Source organism: Gossypium hirsutum, chromosome D04 (genome assembly GCF_007990345.1).
Source record: "Gossypium hirsutum isolate 1008001.06 chromosome D04, Gossypium_hirsutum_v2.1, whole genome shotgun sequence".
Taxonomy (NCBI): Eukaryota; Viridiplantae; Streptophyta; class Magnoliopsida; order Malvales; family Malvaceae; genus Gossypium; species Gossypium hirsutum.
In genome coordinates, this window is record NC_053440.1 from 33593328 (window position 1) to 33610821 (window position 17494).

Here is a 17494-nt window from a genome sequence, read left to right on the forward strand (position 1 = left end):
CCAGGCATTTCTAGTCTCACTCGATCAAGTGGCCTAAGATATTACTCCCATTATGTAGGAGGGACTTATCCTATATCAATCAACCATATCCCTTTACATAGATTGTGGTATATCCAACATCAGCCTTTATAAAACAACCAGTTACGGTGTACGTTTGACTGTATCAAAATATACAACTCACGATGTTGGGATTATGATGATCTCAAGTCTGAGGAGCATATACATATTAATCACTATGAGTAATGTCGTGACAATTACATAATAATCCAAGAAACATACTCATAACAATCACTATGAGAAATATACATATTAATACCCATCCCCCTCGACAAATCAAGAACCATTTTCCTAATTAACCTTTGGTTAGTGGATCAACTAGGTTCCTTTCAAACCTTACATACTTCAAAGTAAATACTCCATTCTTCGATGAAGAAATCTCCACAAGTAGATTCCTAAGACCCTTAATCTCCTTTTCGACTCAGTCAAGAGTTATAAACTGAGATTCCATCATGGAGTGAGCAATACACATTTTTTTAACAGACTTCCAAGAAATAGCTACTTCACCTAATGTGAAGACATACCCACTTGTAAAGCTAACATTATCAATTACCCAATTTGCATCACAACATCCCTTTAAGGCTGCAGAGTATCTGAAAAATTCCAACTTCCAAGTTATTGTGTTTTAATTTCAATCATGACCATTTGGGGAATGCTCAACCTTGATAACTAAATTGTTGACCATGGCACATCCCCACTTACTATGTTGATGTCCTTAACGACATGAAGCCACACTTTTAGTAACCTTGTTGAACCAAGTTGGCATTTTAGTCTCAAGCCCATCTTGGGAATTCAAGGCCTAAGGTTATGATCCATTCAATGTGCATCAGACATAAACTAGAACTTGATCTCATCTCAATTTTTGGTGTAGTTTTGTCTATGCCAATTCTTCCACTGAACATTCAGACTCAATGTGACAACACATAATCATTAGGATACAACCTTTAGGAACCCTTAATGGTATGACCTTTTGTCGACTGAATATTACCATGTATTTGATACTCAAAAGGAATCTATCTAGATATGACACCAACCACACTCTTGCGACATCCCATTGGATACGCCCCTTTGGATGCGGTTTATGCCAACCATCCTTTGTGGCACCAAAAGTTCTCAACATGGGAAATTCAGACACATTAACCATCACCAACTTAGGCCCTCTAGACCCCTCCATGGTCACCCCATTGGGCATGGCCATCTTGGCCAATCACAACACATGAGACACCACTGAACTAGGTCGATCTCAATTTTAATTTCGGACTTTAATGCTCATTCACGTAAACTCATAGGTTGCCTGAATAAGACATCCCCCACTAGTTCTCTTGTTCAAGCTCTCAGACTCGATAATCCTCCAGTCTACTTTGTTTAAAAACTCAGTGACGATTGGACTAGCTACACAAATCTCATGTATTAGTAGGTTATCATGGATAAGGACATCTTAAGCCCTATCCAAACATAAAGATCTAGCGATCCGCTCATAGTTCTCTAACCAACTTAAACTCAAGGGACCTCTAACAAACTCAAATAGGAGGATAATGCGCATCAGCGCACTTAAACCATGTCCTCCTTCATTGACAAAAATCACATGCAAATCGAGCTAAGACTCAATCGACTCAATCTCGTTAGGCCTTTCAAGCCCATTTTGATCGCAATGGCCTACTGGCCAACACAGATGGAGCTTGGAACCGATCCAACATTACTTAGGCACAATCTTACACTATTCATGTGCCCTTAAATCGATTACCTTCATAAGACACTACACTTGCTCCAACGATCCTTATGTGTACTCTAGTTCGTTGACTGTACGAGCCTTCATTGGTTCCAGTAGTGGGAAACGGAAATGATTCACACATTTAAAAAATAGTATAATTTGCTTCTAAATTGTTGGAAATTTACTACTGCAAAACAAAACCGTTAACGCTGACAGGAAACCAAAATGAGTGTAAATAAAATAGAAATCACTGTCTCGTGGAATAACCACTACCTTAGAATCAAATTTTCCCTAGTCGGTGTAATCGTGTAATGGATGTTGCCATCCAAGGTTAACACAATACTGCAATCTTTGTGCACCCGAATAAAGAAGTAAAAAACTAAAGTAGTTGATTAGAAAATAAACTTGAAGAAATTGGTGAAACCACACTAGGTTCAATTTCTAGGAAAGATTGGAAGGGTCACAGACGGTCCCGCTTAAAGCCCAACCTCCTAGACAAAAATTTCCTCTCGTGTAATTTTGTGAAACACCAGAATTCAAAAAATAGAGAGAAGTTTTTCTCTCGTTGTGTTTAGTGAAAAATGGGGAGAATGACCTCCTATTTATTCAATTTTTTGAAAGGTAAAATGGTAAAATAATAGTTTCAGTTTCTAAAAATAGTAGAGGATTTTCCTCAATTGAAAACATTCTATAAATATTTTCTACAACAATTAAAAGATTTTCTACAACTAAAAATATTCTGAAAATATTCTTTTGCATTACCAACAAGTATAAGAGCAATTATCATTTATCAATTTAATAATCTAAACAAAATATGTGTTTTAGGATATGTTACTAAATTAAGTTTTGAATCAAATTTTAAATTTAAAAGTAAAAATACATAAAATAATTAGTTTAATTAATAGTATTAAAAAAACTTAGCATTTTTAATTAATTTTAGTGAATTGGAGGAAAGCTACAACCCATTTTTTAGCATTCACGAGAAGGGTAGATTGTTTTAAGTTTTTGGGTTATTTTTTATTAGGTCCTTTTTAGTTTGAGAGTTCATTCCCACTTCATTGATAAACTATCATAATTACGAAATAATTTCAGGAAATCTACCAAACAAAAAAAAATATTTTACACAGATTCATCCAAACACAAGAAAATAATAGCTTTTTCAGAAAAGTAAGTCGTTTTCCTGAAATCATTTTCTGGAAGCTATTTTCAGTGAACATATTTTGCATGTCCTTATGGATTGCCAAGGTGTTAAAGATGTTTGGAAGTATTTCATACCAGAAAATAGCCAGTCGTAGTTCTTCTCTGGGGGTCTACTTGATTAGGTTAGGATGAATTTGGGGAATTCTAGAGGGACGTTGAGAACTGGGGTTCCTTGGCCTACTCTTTTTGGTTTACTAGCATGGCGTATATGGGAGAATAGAAATCTCTTTCTTTTCCAAGGCTTATCTTTAGATTTTATGGAAGCCATTAAAATATCAGCGAGCTGGGCAAAATAGTACAAGAAAAACACATAGTAGGGAGTCGTCCAGAGAAAGCAATTCAGATTATGAAGTGTTCTTAGGAAGTTATTGGAATGGTAGGATAGCTGATTTTTACCTTAGGTAATTTGCTGAGTTAGTTTTTTTTTAAAAAAATTGTGGGCTCCACGATTCAAATCGATGACTCCACCTTTAATGTTCCAATCTAATTTACTAATCAAAATTTAACTCTTACTTTTTTTTATATATAAATAAGAATAAAAACCAGTCCATCTTAATAAAACATATATACAATATGCATCATTCATATATTTTAGAAATAATGATATTTTTCTTTAAAAAAAGAAGAAGAAATAATGATATTTTTTTATGCCTAAAATTAAAATTTGGAACATCTTTTCACCATTTTGATACGATTGAATATTCAAGTCGAAAACGTGCAGAGAAATAGAGAAAGAAAAAGGTCTAGAGAAGAAGGATAAAGAAGAATAATGAACAATGTATTTTTCATAATCACTTACTCCTCATGCCGATAGGTGTAAATAAAAGCAAAAAACGGTTTAGAAATGACAGGTTGTTGTTGTCAGTAACAGCTGCCCAATACGCACCATTTTAACTAACACCATGACTACCAAAACACATCATTTTGTTCTAATGACAATTAAACCAAAGATAAATAGAAATTTAACAGAAATTGAAAATTATGACCGTTATCCATCTTCATTCCATATCTAGTACTCCTTCCCATGAATATGATCCTTGTCCTCAAGGATTAAACTCTAGATATTGTTGTCGTAGCTCAGTCAGTTTCTCCCAAGTTTAGTCTTTAGGGAAAGTATTGGCCCATTCCACCAAAACTTCGGTTGCTATATGATTCCAATGTTTCACCATTCTTCTCTCAAGGATTCGTATTGGTGTCTTACTCAGAACACAATGAACATCTGTAGGAGGGAGCATTGAAGTACTCGCAGCTAAACCAATGTGATTCTTGAGTTATGAAACATGAAAGGTGGGGTAAATGCGGACACCAGGTGGTAGAGTCAACTTGTACGCGACCTTACCCCTCCGAGTCTCCACTAGATAGGAACCAAAAAATCTTAGGGCCAATTTCTGATTGGTTCCCTTCCTGAGAGAATGATGTCGATTTGATTGGAGTTTAAGATAAACCATGTCACCGATTTGGAAATCTTTATCTGATATGTGTTTGTTAGCCATTTGTTTCATACGTTCCTAAGCTCGTTTCAAATGAAAGAGCAACATATTTCTAGCTACCTCCTTGGACTGCAGTTCTTTATCGACACTTTCCACTTGAGAAGATCCGGCGAGATAAAGCATATAATTCAGATGTGCCTGACCATACAAAACTTCATAAGGACTTGTCTGTATGGCAATATGAATGGTGGTATTGTACCACCACTCAGCCAAAGGTAGCCATCAAACCTACTCACAGGGTTGTTCCCCTGACATGCATCGTAAATAGCTTTCCAAACAATGGTTTAGGACCTTATTTTGCCCATCGGTCTGTGGGCGATAAGCTGTAGAGAGGTGAAGTTTGGTGCCCAATTGTTTGAACAATGATTGCCAAATTGCACTGATGAAGATCTTGTCCCTATCCGACACTATACTCTCAGGAACCCCATGGAGCTTATACACATTGTCCAAATACTGCTAAGCCACTGTAAGGGCAGTAAAGGGATGTGATAAGGTCAAAAAGTGACAGTACTTAGTAAGTCTACCAACGACCACAAAAATTGTGTCTTTTCCTTTGGATAAAGGCAATCCCTCAAAAAATCCATACTGACAACTGCCCATGCTTGAGTAGGGATGGGTAAAGGTTGTAACTGCTCTGAGTTTGCAGTGGTATCGTGTTTACATCTTTGGCAAGTCCCACATTCGATGACCCATTTTTTAACATCAGTCAAGAGTCCCTTCCAATATAACAAACTAGAGAGTCTGTGTCGAGTAGCATGTATCCCCGATCACCCAAGGTACCTCCATGAAATAATTCAAAAAGTTTCTTCCTTAGCTTTGGATGAAGCTGAGGATGTTGTTGTAGGTTCAAACATATCTTCTGTAGAGTTGGATCAGTGAAACAGGAATCTAAAATTAGCCCCCGAACCTCAGAGCATGAAATACTTCCCACACAGTGCAATAGATGTCGTTCTTGCGAGTGATCTCTTTTCAATGATGCATTGACGACTGTATTTAAGTGCCCCTTCCTGTAGGTGATAGAGAAATCATACCCCAACATCTTTGCCACCCACTTCTATTGGTAAGGGGTGATAGCTTATCTATTACCTAAAAAACGAAGGCTCTGGTGGTCTGTCTTGATATGGAAAGGGCGAACAATGAGATAAGAATGCCATTTTTTAATTGCCAATAAAACCACAAGCATTTCCTTATCATAGATCGACAAGGTTTGATGGCGGATTCCTAGACCTTTACTGAAAAAGGCAATAGGTCTCCCTTTTTGTTGTAGGACAGCCCCCAATCCTTGGCCACATGCATCAGTCTCAAGAGTAAATTCCTTCTGAAAATATGGAAGTATAAGGACAAGAGTTTGGTAAATGACTTGTTTGAGTTGCTCAAATGCAACCTGAGCATCGTGAGACTAGTTCCAAGGAACCTCTTTCTTTAGAAGAGTATTGAGAGGCTTGGCTATCACACCATACTACCGAATGAACCTTCGGTAATAACTTGAGAGTCCCAAAAATCCTCTCAAGTCCTTAACTGAGAGAGGAATAGGCCAACTACACTCTCTATCAACCTTGGTAGGATCCATATAACCAAACCATTTTAGATGATATGTCCCAGATATTCGACTTGGGTGGTGCTAAAGTTGCATTTCCCTTTTTTGGCAAAATGTTGATGTTGCCTTAAGAGTTCCAAAACTTCTTTCAGATGAACTATGTGTTGAGACCAAGTAGTGGAGTATACGAGTATATCATCAAAGAAGACAAGCACAGACTTCCTCAAAAGATGTTTGAAGACTCAGTTCATCAAAGATTAATAATTGGAGGGAGTGTTTGTCAACACAAAGGGCATGGCAAGGAATTCATAGTGGCCCCATGAGTCCTAAAAGCTATTTTGTGGACATCACCTTCCTACATTCTAATTTGACAATACCCTAAATGCAAATCCAATTTGGAGAAGTAAGTAGCTTACCCCAACTTGTCCAAAAGCTCCTCAATAATAGGAATTGGAAACTTATCTTTGATGGTCAGTTGGTTGAGTTGCTGATAGTCCACACACAGTTGCTACTATCTTTCTTCTTGACCATGACAATGGGAGACGAGAAAGGGTTGTTACTGTTGCGAATGATCCTGATTTGCAATATTTCGATTACCAAGTTTTCAATCTCAAATTTTTGGACAGTAGGATACCGATAAGGCTTAACTTTAACCACTTGAGCCTCATCCTACAGAGGAATGCTTTCATCCTGCATTTTGGAAGGGGGTAACCCTTTTTGGAGTTGAAAGACATCATCAAATTTTGCAAGGAGCAACTCTATATCCTGAAGAAAGGATCAGGACAACATTGTTAAAGTTTTTTGATGGTTGGTTGTGAATAACATAGGCCAAGGTCCATGTTCTATCACTGTAACATATTTCAATAGCTATGGTGTAGAAACACAAAAATTTATGTGTTTTTACATGCCCTTTTTAACTCAAAATCATGTTATTTCGGTTAAATTCTTGTCGAAAAATAAATAAATATTATAAAATAATTAAATTATATTAAAAATATGAACATGATGAATTTTAATTAATTTTATAGTTAATTTTGATTAATTTTGACTATTTTCGACAGATTCGTACAAAGGGCGAAAATTGGCTCGGCAGACAATACTCGAAAAATAAAACTGAGAATCAATTTGAGGCATCGAGGCAAATTTATTTCGAGCCTAATATGGTCCAAAAATGTGTGTTAATTCATACTATAATTAATTTTAATTTATTCCCAATTTAATTTGGGTTAAATAAATTATTATTAATTAATTATGGAACAAAAAGGGTCCAGTTGAAACGCATTGGTTGAACCGAATCTAGTGAACCGAACCAGGCACTAATTGGGCTGCCCAGAACTGCCATATGCTGACCCAAATCAACATTTTATCTGACTAAATAATCTTGCAAAGAAGCCCTTGAAGAACTTTCAACCTTGCATTCAAACCCCTCTAAAAAATGTGGCTTTATGGATTTGCCCTCACTTTCTCTCACTCTCATTCTCTCTTCTCTTATCTCACTTTCTCTCAACTTTTCCTTCGATTTTCCCTTTTGTTCAAGTGCCGATTTCTTCTCTTGGGAAAGAGGTCCGTATAAACCATTTTTGAGCAATAATTAAAGTTTTCATAAGCCACCTTGATAGCCGAGGACAATGGAGAACGAAGAACGGAGAATCAGTCAAGCCACGGAGAAACACCGGATTTGCTACTTGTTCGCTATCTTTTTATATTTTATTGTTGTTTTTACAAACATGCTTTTGAATATTTATGCTGTTGGAATGGTTATTTTAATCAATCTAGCTTGAATATAATCTGTGTTGGGTTGATTATATTTTGCCTGCTTGAATTATGGAAATTGTGTTTGTGTTGTTATAGGCCTCGGTAAGATGCTTGATTAAGTAAAATCATGCCTAAGTTATTCTTGCAATATTAATTGTTAGATAACTAATGAATTAATTATTAAATTGTATTGAAATTGTAATTAGCCGATACAATTCTTAATCAGTGCATGCTTATTCTTCTAAGGTAGCTGAAGTTAATTTAGCATTGTATTTGGCGATACATATGCCTTGCATAACTTGCAAGATTATTGTGATTTAACTGTTTCAAGGTAGAAATACTCTGTTACCTCACTTGATCTTTTATATGCTTGTGAAGATTGATTAATCGCTTGGATTGACATTGAAAAATGTTCAAGAGATTGATTAATTTAATAAGTATGTATGATCAGTAATTAGCAAATTACCGAGTTGCTGTGAATTTGTTCATAGCAGTATAAACATAAGTTTAATAATTCTAAGTTAAAGGAATGTAATTAATCCAACACAATTATATCGTCTTGATTAAACCTTATTTGAAATCGTGCATTATAACCTTTTTATTTTTAAATTTTTTTACTTATTTTTTAACCCTTAGTTTTTAATCATCTTTAAACCAAAATATTTTCCATCACCAAAGTGTCTTAACATTAATTTCATAAATATTTTTTGTTACAGTTCCTGTGTGTATGATAACTTGACAGTTACTTATCACTTTATTACTTGTTGTGATTGTGTACACTTGCACATTTTTGTCGTTCCATGTTTTTGGTGCCGTTACCGGGGACTATTTTTTAAAAAAAGGCCATTATTTGTGAATCTATTTTTAAATTTTGGTTTATTGATTTTCCTGTTTAAATCTTTACTTACTTAATCTTTCTGTGATTATTTCAGGTGTTTATGAGTATTGACTAGATTATCGACTTACTCCCTATGGAACCTGAAATAGAACGAACCTTTCGACAGCGAAGAATACAAGTGAACCAGAGAAGGACCGTAAAGATAAACTTTGAGAATATGAATTAAGGAAACGGAGCAAAACTTGCTCAAAATCCTATCTTTATTGTTGATGATAGGGATAGAGCTTTATGATAGTATGCCGTGCCAGTATTTAACGATCTTAATCCCGGTATTAGGAGACCTAAAATCGAGGCACAACAATTCGAGCTGAAGCCAGTCATGTTCCAGATGCTTCAGACTGTGGGCCAATTTAGTGGAATGCCTACTTAAGATCCTCATCTTCACTTAAGACTATTTATGGAAGTGAGCGATTCTTTCAAGTTAGCCAGACTACCCGAAGATGCATTATGACTTAAGCTGTTCCCATATTCCCTAAGGGACAGAGCTCGTGCCTGGTTGAACTCATTGCCATCGAACTCTATCTCTACATGGCAAGATTTAGCCGAGAGATTCCTCATGAAGTATTTCTCGCTGAGCAAGAATGCCAAGTTGAGGAATGAGATCACTGCCTTCCAACAAATGGATGATGAGTCCCTGTATGAGGCTTGGGAAAGGTACAAAGAGTTATTACGAAAGTGCCCTCATCATGGAATCCCACATTGAATTCAACTTGAGACATTTTATAATGGTCTCAACGCTCACACGAGGATGGTAGTGGATGCCTCTGCTAATGATACTCTTCTTTGTAAGTCATATAATGAGGCTTTCGAAATTATTGAAAGGATTGCCAGCAATAATTAACAATGGTCAACCAATCGAGCAGCGTCAGGAAGACGAGTCGCTGGAATACATGAAGTGGACGCTCTCACTTCACTCGCATCTTAGGTATCTTCAATATCCTTAATACTTAAGAATCTTACCACTAATGGGTCTAACAGTTTTGCAGCCCAACTACCTAACCAATTTGAGAATATAGCCTGTGTGTATTGTGGGGAAGGACATTTTTTTGAAGAATGTCCATCGAACCCCGAATCCGTATATTTACATGGGTAACCAAAACCAAAACTGAGGGAGGCAAGGACTGTAATCCAACTTTTATAACTCATCATGGCGAAATCACCCGAATTTTTCCTGGAGTAACCAAGGGGCTGGAACCAGTAACCCTTACGCCCAACCTAGACCAACTCAGCCGCCTACTTTCCTCCAACAAGTTCAGAAACCTACCAGCGGAAGCATCCAATAGCTTAGAGAATCTAATAAAGGCATACATTGCGAAAAACAACGCCACTCTAAGGAATTTGGAGAATCGAGTAGGCCAGCTTGCTACTGAACTCAGGAACCAACCACAAGGTGCTCTACCTAGTGACATGGATAATCCTAGAAATCTAGGGAAGGAACATTGTAAAGCGTTGACATTGAGGAGCGGAAAGACAGTAGAGCCCAACACTATCGAAGTTGAAAAGGAGCCAGTTGATGCTCAAGATTCAGAAGAAGTTCAACCAATTGTTGAAATTCCAGTTTCACTGGAATCAGAATCTACAAAACTCGACAAAGTAACATCAGGAACAGCTAATTCTAATCAACTAACAATGTCGTTAGATGCAGAATATCCGCCAAAGGTGAATCAACCAGAATCAGTCCCAATAATGACACCACCACTACCGTGCAACATTAGAGCAACATTAGATAAGTTTATCTTTTCCGCTGACTTTGTAATTCTAGATTTTGAAGCAGACAAAGAAGTGCCAATCATCCTAGGAAGGCTGTTCCTAGCAATTAGAAGGACCCTTATTGATGTGTAGAAGGGCGAACTCACTATACGTGCTCAGAATGATCAGGTAACATTTAACGTCTTTAAGTCTATGTGATTTCCTAACACAATGGATGATTGCTCTGTAGTGTTCGATTTAAAGGATTTAATAGTGGAGAAGGAACTCAACTGTGTTGAGGACCCACTGGAAAGAATTTTGACATTGGATCCTCCAAATGATGAAGAGGAGGATGAATACTTAGCTTTGCTAGAAGCTAATCAAAGGGGATTTAATCCACAATCCCGTTTTTGAATATTTGGAGTTAGAAAAGTGGGACTATTCCCAACCAAAAGTGTCGATCGAGTAGCCACCTAAATTAGAACTCAAGGTATAACCTTTTCATTTAAAATACGTTTGTTTTGGTAACGCTTCTACTCTACCTGTGATTGTTTTAGCAGAATTGACCACTAAGCAAGAAGAGAAACTTATCTTAGTTCTAAAACAATTCAAGAAGGCCATCGGATGGACCATAGCCGATATTCGTGATATTAGTCCATCTGTATGCATGCACAATATTATCTTGGAAGATGACAAAATAGGGACGATCGATGGACAACAGAGATTGAACCCCATCATGAAGGACATAGTAAAAAAAGAGATCATCAAGTGGTTAGATGCGAGTATCATCTATCCCATCTCAGACAGTTCATGGGTAAGCCTGGTCCAGTGCGTGCCAAAAAAAAGAGGTATCATGGTCGTAAAGAACGGGAGCAACAAGTTTATATTGACTAGAACGGTTACGGGATGGAGAATTTACATCGATTACCGAAAGCTGAACAAGGCGACTAGGAAAGATCACTTTCCTTTGCAGTTCTTGGAACAGATGCTAGATAGACTCGCAAGATGAGATAACTACTATTTTCTCGATGGATACTCAAGGTATAATTAGATTACAGTAGCTCCAGAAGATCGACACAAAATGAAATTCACCTACCCGTACGGTACGTTTGCATTTAGACGCATGCCATTTGTTTTATGTAATGCACCTACAAAATTTCAAATATGTATGATGTCTATTTTTACTAACATGGTTGAGAAATATTTGGAAGTTTTTATGGACGATTTTTCAGTATTTGGAGATACTTACGATGATTGCTTAGCCAATCTAACAAAGGTACTAAGGCAATGCGAAGAAACGAATCTCGTACTCAACTGGGAAAAGTGACATTTTATGGTACGAGAAGGAGTTGTTATGCAACATCAGATAACGAGACATAGGATTGAGGTAGACAAAGGAAAGGTAGACGTTATTGAGAGACTCTCACCTCCAACATCTGTAAAGGGTGTTAGGAGCTTTTTAGGCCACGTCAGTTTTTATTGAAGATTTATCAAGGACTTCTCCAAAGTTGTTAATCTGTTACGCAAATTATTGGAGAAGGACTCTATTTTCAAGTTTGATGAGGAATGCTTAAAAGCCTTCAACAAATTGAAGAGTTAATTAGTCACGACACCCATAATCGTCTCACCAGACTGAGATTTGCCATTCAAAATGATGTGTGACACAAGTGACTTCGCAATTGGAGCTGTCTTGGGCCAGCGAAGGAACAAAGTTTTTCATCCCATCTACTATGCAAGTCGAACCCTAACAGGAACTCAACTGAATTATACAGTAACAGAAAAAGAGTTACTTGCTATTGTGTTTGCTTTCGACAAGTTTCAATCTTATCTGGTAGGTACCATATTGACTGGCTATACAGAACACTCGGTAATTAAGTATTTACTTGTGAAGAAAGACGCTAAGCCGAGGCTGATCTGATGGGTACTTCTACTTCAAGAGTTCGATCTAAAAATCAAGATTGAAAGGGAGTCAAAAATCAAGTAGCAAATCACTTGTCTAGATTGGATTCACAAGAAGGGAATTCTCCTTTTATACCAATTCAGGAGACGTTTCCTGATGAACATATCCTGAAGGTAAATCATGTCCATAATACCCCTTGGTTTGCTGATATTGCTAACTATTTAGCTTGTGGTTTAATGCCAATTGATAAGATGTATCAACAAAGGAAAAAGTTTCTTCACGATGTGAAGTACTATTTCTGGGAAGAGCCATATGTGTTGAAAAAGTGTGCAAATTAGATGATCAGGAGATACGTGGAAGAAGTTGAAATACCGAAGATTTTATACCACTATCACTAAGCTCCAAGTGAGGGACACTTTGGAGGTACATGTACAGTGACCAAAGTATTGCAATCCGTATTCTTTTGGCCAACATTATTCAAGGAAGCATATGCTTACGTGAAGAGTATTGATCGATGTCAAAGGGCTGGAAATGTCACCAATAGAAATGAGATGCCTCGAACAAACATCATTGAGGTAGAGTTGTTCGATGTATGGGGTATTGACTTTCTTGGTCCTTTCCTCCGTCTTGGGGAGACAAGTACATACTAGTAGCAGTGGCTATGTGTCTAAGTGGGTTGAGGCTAAGGCATATCCGACAAACGATGCTAAGGTTGTGATGAAGTTTCTGCAGAAGCATGTGTTCACAAGGTTTGGAACCCCAAGAGCTATCATCAGTGATGAAGGATCCCACTTTGTGAACAAGTGGTTAAAATGGTTATTAGACAAGCACGGAGTGAAGCACAAGATTGCAACAACTTACCATCCGCAGACAAATAGGCAAGCTGAACTGGCAAATAAGGAGATCAAAGGTATACATGAGAAGGTAGTCTGCCCGAACCGATGAGATTGGTCCACAATATTAGATGATGCTTTATGGGCTTACAGAACAGCATACAAGACACCGCTAGGGATGTCACCCTATAGGTTGGTCTTTGGGAAAGCCTGCCATCTACCATTGGAGTTAGAGCACAAAGCTTACTAGGCTCTTCAATAGCTTAATTTGGATCCTAAGCTCACGAAAGAGAAACAGATGTTCCAACTCATTGAGTTAGAAGAGTTTTGAATGTTCTCATATGAAAATGCCAAAGTACTTAAAGAAAGACTCAAGAAATGACATGACAACCACATTCAAGTTCAAGAATTTGAAGCAGGTCAGCAAGTCTTGTTGTTCAATTCTAGATTGAAGTTCTTTCCAGGTAAGCTAAAATCACGTTGGTCCAGTCTATTTATGATTCACCAAGTCTATCCATACGGAGTTGTTGAACTCCAAGGTAATGGAGGCAATTTTCGAGTTAATGCTCAGCGCCTGAAACATTATTGGGGAGATAAAATTGAACGGGATAAAATCTCGTTCATTTTATCAGATACTTAATATTTCATTTTTCTTTTTGAATAAATGATTTAGGGTATATTTTCAGGTAAAGTATGTTTAAATAAATTCTTTCTAGGAGATTGAAACTTAAGCGGGACCGTTTTTAACCCTTCCAATCTTTCCTGGGAATCTATTTTGACATAATTTTCCAAGAAATTATCCCCTAAATGGAAAAATAAATTTTTAATTTCAAATAAAAGGGTAAATTTTGATCCAAGTTTTAATTTGCAACTCAATTTTAAATTTTCATTAAGTCTAGGGACTTAATTGAATTACTTTTAAAATTTAGTCGCTCTTTTCATAAATAAAAAAACTAGGTGCCTTTCTTTGTAAATATTTTCAAAAGGCATCTAGAATAAATATCTTTAATATTTTTAATAATTTGATAAACTTTAATATATAATTATATTATTTATAATTTATATATTAACTTTTATCAATTTAGCTTAGAATTAGGATTAATTAGGAATTTTTTATTTCTGCACAATAAAATAAGAGATGGGAATCAAAAGTAAATATGGACAAGTAGTAAAGTCTAAAGTATTCAATAGGTATATACATGTCTAGGATTGGATCTAGGAAGAGCTTGGTACTTAAGCAGTCAAATTGACTCACCTCCTCTTTTCTGAAATCCTACATGGTGTATAGTATCTATTCACTTTAAAAAATGAGGACATTGTTCATTTTAAGTTGGGGGACCGAAAATTGAAATTATTTCCACTCAGAATAAAATTTTTCTTTTAATTATGAATATGATATATTTTTGTTCAATAAATTTGAATTTTGTTAAGTATGCTAAATTTAAGTATGAATAAAGTTTGATTATTTCAATAAATTGTTATGTTAGCTTAATAATGACATGAAATGTATTTCTAAAAAAACATGCAAATCATACCATAAAATTTTAGTTCTTTAGGAAAGTTAGGCATGCATGAAAGTTTAAGTCTTTAGAATTGACTTAGTAGTTTCTTGAGGCGAAACCCTAGGAAGCATGAATGTTGAAAATGATTTAGGCAACTGTTGTTTGGACCGTTTGAGCCTTTCAAGCCAACCATGATGAAATTTTTATCCTTTGAAACCCAACTTTGAGACTTTATGGCCTAATTTTATTTGAACCCTTACAAAGTTAGCCATCATTTTTCTTAATTATCTTAAAAATTTCCCAAACACTAGACTCAGTACTATTCATAGTATTCTTTTAAAATAAGTTTGGGAGAGTTGCAAAGAAGTATGAAATGCTCTAAAAATTGTAGTACATGCAGTAAAATACTAAAAAAAAAGCATATGTACTTGAAGTAAATTACACTAAAGAGCAGGTGAAAAGGAAAGAAAAGTTGATGTATTGAAGGTAATTATTTCGAAAGGTCTGATACAAGCTGAGTCTAGGGTTTTTTAAACCTAAAATTATCTATCTTTTACGTACCCCTAAGCCCAGCCACGTTACAACCTTGTTAAAGACCTATTGATTCAAAGTTCCAAAGTTACCTACATTGGTGGAGAGAAATTGCTCTGTTCAACATATGAAGACATCAGTTACGCTTAATGATTGCAGTTTAATTTTGAATAAGGGATTAAAATCAAATTGGTAGGGATTAACATGTCTTTATTAAGAAGCATTTAATCTAATTTTGCTATTGTAGTAATTGTTGAGATTAATTTGAACGATATATATACTTGAGTAGCATAATTATCAAATTTATTGTTTTTGAGCATAAGTATATTAATTTCATGATTTTGAGAAGAATGTTGTTCTGAATGAGTTTTTCAAAAAGTGTTTTCGAGAATTTTTTTTTCAAATTTGTGCATTACTCAGGACAAGCAATGAATTAAGTTTGGGTGTGTGGAAACACAAAAATTTATGTGTTTTTACATGCCCTTTTAAACTTAAAATCATGCTATTTCGGTTAAATTCTTGTCAAAATATAATTAAATATTATAAAATAATTAAATTATGTTAAAATATGAGCATGATGAATTTTACTTAATTTTATAGTTAATTTTGATTAATTTTGACTGTTTTCGACAGATTCGCACAAAGGGCGAAAATTGGCTCGGCAGCAATGTTCGAAGAATAAAACCGAGAAGCAATTTGAAGCATTGAGACAAATTTATTTCCAGCCTAAGATGGTCTAAAAATTTGTGTTCATTCATAATATAATTAATTTTAATTTATTCCCAATTTAATTTGGGCTAAATAAATTATTAATTAATTAATTATGGAAAAAAAAGGGTCCAGTTGAACCGCATTGGTTGAATCGAATCTAGTGAACCGAACCAGCCACCAATTGGGCTGCCCAGAACCGTCCATATGCTGACCCAAATTAGCATTTTAGCTGACTAAATAAGCTTGCAAAGAATCCCTTGAAGAACTTTCAACCTTGCATTCAAACCCCTCCAAAAAATGTGGCTTTATGAATTTGCCCCAGGCTATTTTTAGCAAAGTTGAATCTCTCAACTTTACCATGTGTGTAGCCAACCAAAGTGGGTCTCTTTGGCTGATGGAATTTTAATTTTTAGAGGCCACAATCAACTATAAAAGCCACCCATTGCTGATCATTCAAATCATCCCTTACACTCTCATTCTCTCTTCTCCTCTCAACTTTTCCTTCCCATTTTCCCTTTTGTTCAAGTGTCAATTTTTCTCTTGGGAAAGAGGTCCTCATCAGCCATTTTTGAGCAGCAATTAAAGTGTTCATAAGCCACCTTGATAGCTGAGGACAACGGAGAACAAAGAACGGAGAATTAGTCAAGCAACGGAGAAGCACCGGATTTGCTTCTTGTTCCCTATCTTTTTAAATTTCATTGTTGTTTTGACAAACATCTGTATGAATATTTATGCTATTGAAATGGTTATTTTAATCAATCTATCTTGATTTTAATCCTTGTTAGGTTGATTATATTTTTCCTGCTTGAATTATTAAAATTGTGTTTGTGTTGTTATTGGCCTTGGTAAGATGCTTGATTAAGTAAAATCATGCCTAAGTTATTCTTGCAATATTAATTGTTAGATAACTAATGAATTAATTATTAAATCGTATTGAAATTGTAATTAGTCGACATAATACTTAATCAGTGCATGTTTATTCTTCTAAGGTAGCTGAAGTTAATTTAGCATTGCATTTGGCGATACATATGCCTTGCATAACTTGCAAGATTATTGTGATTAAACTGTTTCAAGGTAGAAATACTCTGTTACCTCACTTGATCTTTTATGTGCAATGTGAAGATTGACTAATCGCTTGGATTGACATTGAAAAATGTTCAAGAGATTATTAATTTAATAAGTATGTATGAGCAGTAGTTAGCAAATGACCAAGTTACCATGAATTTGTTCGTAGCAGTATAAACATAAGTTTAATAATTCTAAGTTAAAGGAATGTAATTAATCCAACACAATTATATCATCTTGATTAAACCTTATTTGAAATTGTGCATTAGAACCTTTTTATTTTTAAATTTATTTTACTTAGTTTTTAACCCTTAGTTTTTAATCATCTTTAAACCAAAATATTTTCCATCACCAAAGTGTTTTAACATTAATTTCATAAATATTTTTTTACAGTCCCTATGTGTACGATAACTTGACATTTAATTATTACTTTATTACTTGTTGCGATTATGTAGACTTGCACATTTTTGTCGTTCCATGGTGCAGTCAAGATATTAAGACTGTCAGGGTGTATGCCTTAAAGAGTACATGATTTGCCCAAATAATCAAACTGCATGAGCAAAGATGAAAAATTCCAAACAATTGACCAGAGAGATAACAACCACTGAACGCCAA

At 35.5% G+C, this 17494-nt stretch overlaps 1 non-coding gene across 1 annotated transcript; it reads right to left on the minus strand.

The window, feature by feature from the left end:
* Positions 1-9234: 9234 nt before the first annotated feature.
* LOC121216701 (small nucleolar RNA R71) lies at positions 9235-9341 on the minus strand. The gene has a single exon (XR_005912881.1). It is a non-coding gene; the product is annotated as a small nucleolar RNA R71 (small nucleolar RNA).
* Between the last annotated feature and the right edge of the window lie 8153 nt (positions 9342-17494).